The following is a 6,667-nucleotide window of genomic DNA, read 5'->3' as shown; positions in this document are numbered from 1 at the left end:
GGAAGTGAATATCTGTATGTATATGCATGATTGGGACACTGGGCTGTACACCAGAAATTGACATATTGTAACTGTACTGCAATTAAAAAAATACAATAAAAGAAGTAAATTCTCTTATTTTAAAGCTGGTAGTCAATATTTATCTAAATCTAAAACTGAAAAATCAAGACACAGCACTGTAAACATAGTATGTAGTAACACGGAGATAAAATCCCAAGAGGAACAAGAAGGGTTTTCCTTTGGAAAATGGGGAATGGAGTTGGGATCAAGTAAGTGAGATGTTGGAGGCTGTTTTTTTGATAAGCCTTACAGTATTATTTGACATGTAAATCTATGTGCATGTGTGACTTTGACAAAAATAGAAATAAACTTTAAAAATTCACAAATATTTTAAGAAAATACTAACATCTAAAATGTAAAGAACAGTATATAAGAACAAGGATGAAAATGAAGAATTAAACAAAATGACAGAAGTTTTGTTCTCAAAGTTTAATCTTTATTACTTAGAAGTCAAGTTCAGCAGCTATTACAGAGGCCCCAAAATAAGATACAAGTTTAATTTTTCCCCATGCAACATTCTTAAAACAAACAATTCAAAGCTGTATTGGAGAACTCAAGGTTTCAGGAAACCAGAATCCTTCTAACTTATTCTACCATCAATATCCAAGTTAACCTTGACTTTTTTTTAAATTTTATTTTATTGAGTTATAGTCAGTTTACAATGTTGTGTCCATTTCCAGTGTAGAGCACAATTTTTCAGTTATACATAAACATACATATATTCATTGTTGCATACTTTTTCACTGTGAGCTACCATAAGATCTTGTACACATTTCCCTGTGCTACACAGTATAATTTTGTTTATCTATTCTATATGTACCTGTCAGTACCTACAAATTTCAAACTCCCAGTCTGTCCTTTCTCACCCCTCTCCCCACTGGCAATAACAAGTTTGTATTCTATGTCTATGAGTCTGTTTCTGTTTTATATTTATGTGCATTTGTCTTTTTCTTTTCTTTCTTTTTTTTTTTTTTTTTTTTTTTTTTTAGATTCCACATATGAGCAATCTCATATGATATTTTTCTTTCTCTTTCTGGCTTACTTCACTTAGAATGACATTCTCCAGGGACATCCATGTTGCTGCAAATGGTGTTATGTTGTCATTTTTATGGCTGAATAGTATTCCATTATATAAATATTGTTTCCATATAGTTGTTCATAATATTCTCATATCCTTGACTTTTGAAAATGTGTTTTGGATTTTGTGCTCAGCCCTTGTAAGATTTCTTGTGGAAAAGCAGCAGCAGCACAATGGTGGAATGAATGTGGGCTTCCTACATCGGCTAATGTGACTTAAATTTTCTGTATGTTGTTATTCTATATTCCATTTATGTTTACTCCCTATGTTATGTTATTCCATATTCCCCTTATGCTTTACTTCTTGATTTTACCTGGTAGTTTTTTTTTTTAATTTCTAAGGTGTTTGTAACTGATGGATACAAAGCTTTTATTTCCTTGATCCCTAAAAAAGTATACTGTCAACCCAAATATACTTAAAAGTCTAAATCATATGACAACAGAGACTCTCATCTCCCCTTACCAATTCTCTACCAGGTACGTAGCTTGGACAGCTGCACACAGAGTGCCATGAACAACTTCTTTGGCTTTTGATGTTTGTTATTATCTGACCCAGGTATATGGGCCTCTGCCATTTCCGTGAAAACCTGAGAGCTGTTGTTGAGACTCTGAAGTGGGGGTGATTAACTTGTACATCTTTTCTAATCCATAAACAAACTTTAAAACAGATGAGTTTCCTGGCCTAGGTCATAATTTTTTTAATCTCCATTTATTGTCCATTTGAAACAGAGGCAACTAGCAGTATACTATCCATGCTCCTTAGTTGTACCTTAAAACCATTTGTTTCAAAGTATTATCAGTCATTGCTATAGGTTAGATTTTAATTTCATAAGAATTTGATTGTCATTCTGTCAACAAAATATTGTTAGTGGGCTTTATAAAAATAAATCCTTATTGTGGCATGTTTCTATAGCAATTCTTTCAATAAAACACACCTCCCAATATCCATGCTCTGATGTAATGCACTTCCACAGTGATGCTGAGCTCAGCCATGTGACTTCCTTTGGCCAGCAGGACACTGGCAAATATGATACAAGCAGAGACTTGAGAAATTCTTGTGCACTATGTCTGGTTCTTTCTTGCTACCTTGGAACTACCATGGCCTAACTAAGTCTAGGCTATCCTACTGGGAAATGAGACACATGGAGCACAGATAGAACATCCCAGCTGAAGGTTTCTAGACCACTTCCCAGCTGGCCACAGCTGCGATGATATGCAGGATAACTGAATCCAGTTCAGTTGGACCTACAAAATCATGAGCAAATAAGATGGATTACATGTTAAGACACTAAATTTTGGCATGGCTTGTTACACAGCAACAGATAACTTAGTTTTTTTACTATAAGAAAAGTCTTGCTGAGAGAGGAATCTTGAGATAATTTTCATAATCCTGGTATTTCTGTAGGTAGTGGTTTCAAACACTTTTTCTCTAGAGCAGTGTTTCTGGAAAATGTGGTCTTTGAAAACTTTGCATAAGAATCAGTGGAGATTTATCTAAAAATTACAGATTCCTGGCACCATTTAACTGTCAGTGCCTGAATGGGAACCTGGGAATATGCATTTTTACAAAAACTCCTGGTCTTCCTTGAGAACCACTGGTCTCAACCAGAGGTCTCCTAAGTGGGGTACATGGGACAATCTTGTGGGTTCTGGGAAGGAAATAGAAAAAAAATCTATTTCTATTTATTTTTATTTCATCTTTTTATAATTTCCTTTTTTTTTTTTTTGGTGGATGTTATATAATGTACTAATATGGTAGTGCAAGAAGGAGGTGGTAACTGAAGTTGACCTTAAAAGATGGATTCACTGAGCCCAAAAGGAAGAGGAGAAAGTAGGTCAGGCCTGACAGGAAGGTATTCTCTCCAAGCAGGGAGATCTTTTGTGAGCAAAACCTTAGTGAAGAGAAAAATGACATGTGCTTTGTATTACAAATGGTTTGGTGCTCTTGTAGGACAGAGGCAGAGAGGATGTGGTAAGAAATAAACATAGGAATATACATGGAGTGGTGAGTTAAAGTGTACATAGATTGAGCAACTGCCACATGTCTGGATCAGTGAGAAGACATTATGAAAAGAGCCCCACTTTTATTGTCCAAAGACTTGAGGTCAATTCCTGATTAAATCAAGGATCAGCTGATGCCCAGCAGAAATGACTTAATATCTCTAAGCTCCACTTTTCTCATTTTAAAAAATTGATTTAATATCAATGCCTACAGTCTCTCAGAAAGTATAAATACTGATGAACATGACCCTTAGGTTAGTATCAATTAGCTAAATTGATTTTCATCAATTCCTAAAAGCGTATCTGTATTTAAGCCCGTACTTGTACATATTGCATACTACAATGCTGAGAAGGCAAAGTTTTTTTTAAGTACTAGATTTTACATACAGTTATCAAAACTGAATATACCTAAAACATAATGTGCTCTGCTTTAATCAAGCTCCTGCAAGATTATGTTATTATTCAGAATCCATATTTCCTGTAAACTGACATGAACTGGGAGTCCAGTGATGGCTCATATGCCCTACCCCATCCTTCTAACATATGTCGATAATGTAAATTCTTACTGAAAAGAGCTAACTTGGAAACATAAACTCAATGAGATAGGCCAACTGCATCTCATCAACTGGTCAAATTAAAAGTACTCAAAATAATGTTCAAGGAATTTTCATAGTCCAGAGGCTACCTCATTGTCTAAGAATTATAAACAGGATAAAACTCCAGAATGTGATTTCAGGTCCCCACTCCAGCACAAATTCTCCTAACCCCAATCCCTACACTGATTGAAAGTTGTCTCTTAACTTTAATACAATGGCTGAGATTAGAACCTCGTTTATGTTAATGAGCTCTTTTTTTCAAAATGTCATTTCTTTGGGAGTCTATCAGGTAATCTATTTTAGAGGGCTAACCAATTAGCTACCTATATTTCGATACAGCATGTGGTTAAGATATATCTCACCGAGGGATTATAAGTGTTGATGAAGGACAGAAATTAAATGTAATTAAAGTGCAAGAGGCAATTAGGGAGGGCAGCCCCCGTTGGCACTTTGAGCAACTAAATACAGTTCTGAAAGTTCTAAGATTTTTGGATATTTTAGAAGAAGAATGAGGACTAGAAGATACAACCTATGTCCATATTAGATATCTTTATATACACGCTAATATAATAAAATGCCCTTTTTTGGATAAATCAAACTTGATCGCCCTTTTGGAAAAGTACTGTTAGTTAATCATGCTTTAGTGTGAGTGTGTGTTACTTCATGCTCTGATTTTCAGTTAGTAGCTACAGCAACAATAACAATAACACCCACTGGGGGCCGGGCATGCGGGAGGGGGCGCAGGAAGCGGGTGAGGCCGGGCGCGGGAGGCGGCGGCCCCAGGAGCTGCCAATCGGCGCCGGGACAAAGCCGCGGCCGCCCGGCGCCCCGAGCAGCCCGAACCTCCTGCCGCGACTGACATGATGTTTCGACAAAGCAGGCATTCGGGCTCGTCGCACCTTCCCCAGCAACTCAAATTCACCACCTCGGACTCCTGCAACCGCATCAAGGATGAGTTTCAGCTGATGCTGGCTCAGTACCATAGTCTGAAACTGTAATGTGACAAGCTGGCCAGCGAGAAGTTGGAGGTGCAGTGTCATTATGTGATGTACTACGACATGTCTTATGGCTTGAACATTGAGATGCACAAGCAGGCTGTAATCGTCAAGAGGCTGAATGGGATATGTGTCCAGGTCCTGCCCTACCTTTCCCAAGAGCACCAGCAGCAGGTCTTGGGAGCCATCGAGAGAGAGCTAAGCAGATGACTGCTCCTGAGCTGAACTCCATCATCTGACAGCAGCTCCGAGCCCACCAGCTGTCCCAGCTGCAGGCTCTTGGCCCTGCCCCTGCCCCCACTGCCTGTGGGGCTGCAGCCCCCTTCGCTGCCGGCGGTCCGCACGGGCAACGGCCTCCTCTCGCTGTCGGCGCTGGGCTCCCAGGCCCATCTCTCCAAAGACAAGAACGAGCATGAAGGTGACACCCATCAGGAGGATGACGGCGAAAAGTCCGATTAGTGGGCGGTGAGGGTGGGGAGGTGGGGGTCGGCAGGGGGAGATAGGCACGGAGAGAGGGACTTTCAGTGCAAGACACAGTATAGCTCGGGGCTGGCCAAATGCTGGTAATGTTTACGGTAGCCGCCTGCTGGGGCCCTCGCCCTGCACGTGTGCCGCCCCCTAGCCTCCCTCCTCCTCCCCTGCAGCCGGAATGGGTGCATACCTGCTCATACCACAGATGAGGCAAGCTGAGGCCTGGAGGCGCAAGTGGGAGGCTAGGTCAGAAGGGAGCAAAACCTCATGAGGTCCAACCCCGCTACCCCACACCTACCCGATTCACACATGTGTAACTGACAGTCTGCCTGCAGGGGACCCTCCCGGCACATCCGGCTTCCCACCCTGGCACTGCATGCAAACACAACGCCAGCCGCCCCTTCCTGCCGCCCTGGGTGTCCTGCGTCCGCCTTCCGGCCCATTCACCCTCTGTTGGTCCCCACGCCCACCTGGTCCTCTCCCCTCGCCCACGAAAGAAAGAGGGGCCGGGACAAAACGCGCTTAGCCTTGGGAGCAGGGTGGGGCCGGAGACCCAGAATCCCCTTTATCTCCTTCCCAAATACAGATGAGGGTATTCAAGTTGTCTTGGTTTTTATTTTATTTTTCCCCCTTTTTCCAGTATACTAGCTTGTCTTTTAAGAAAAGGGATATTAAAAACAAAAAAAGAAAAAGAAAAAGAAAAAATGTTAAAAAAAAAAAAATAAAAAGCAGCAAAGCACCCCCACCTGTGTCTGTATATAGCCTTTTTGACTGTCAGCTTTTGTTGTGTTTAGTCGTTTGATCTCTACGGAGAGAAGTAAAAATGCTGTATTGAGGGTGGACATAGCTGTGCCTTTCAAATAAAGACGTGAGAAGGTTAAAAAATAGTAACACTCATTAAGAATTCAGGACAACATGGTGTTAAGAGCACAGATATTAGCCAGTCTCCTTGTGTTCAAATTTGTCACTACTAGCCGGGTGATTCTGGGTAAGATTCTGAACTTCTCTGTGCCTCAGTATCTGACCCTGATGAACCAGGGTAAAAGCAGTAGCTTCTTCACAGAATTGTTTTGAGGATTATCACAGAATGGGGTCTGGCATCTCATAGGCACTCAGTAAGTGTCAGCTATTCCCGATGAATGTTAATTTGATCCCAGATCTGGTAGTAAAAAATTTGTAAGTATTAATACAATCCACATAGTAGGCATTTTACATTTTTATAGATGTGGAAACTGAGGTTCAAAAAACCCTATTGGTCAACACTGCACATATGGAAAGAGATGGAGCCAAGACTCCAGCCCATGTCTTCTTGATGAAAGGCCAAGCTCCTGAGTAGCTATGGTCACCTGCAACGGGCTGTGAGGTACTGAAAATGTGAAAAATAAATTGTGAGGCCCCTTGTATTTTAAATAAGAATTAAAATGACTCTGCTACTGGGTCAATTACAGTCTTCCCAGAGCCTTGTGA

At 40.8% G+C, this 6,667-nt stretch overlaps 1 pseudogene; it reads left to right on the top strand.

Moving 5' to 3' along the window:
- The first annotated feature begins 4,594 nt into the window (after nucleotides 1-4,594).
- LOC102528239 (TLE family member 5 pseudogene) lies at nucleotides 4,595-5,188 on the top strand (annotated as a pseudogene).
- Nucleotides 5,189-6,667: the final 1,479 nt, after the last annotated feature.

The sequence above is a fragment of the Vicugna pacos genome, chromosome 29, assembly GCF_048564905.1.
Source record: "Vicugna pacos chromosome 29, VicPac4, whole genome shotgun sequence".
In the NCBI taxonomy this organism is placed as follows: domain Eukaryota; kingdom Metazoa; phylum Chordata; class Mammalia; order Artiodactyla; family Camelidae; genus Vicugna; species Vicugna pacos.
The sequence above is the reverse complement of the archived record's forward strand: the minus strand, read 5'-3'. Positions and strand labels throughout refer to the sequence as shown.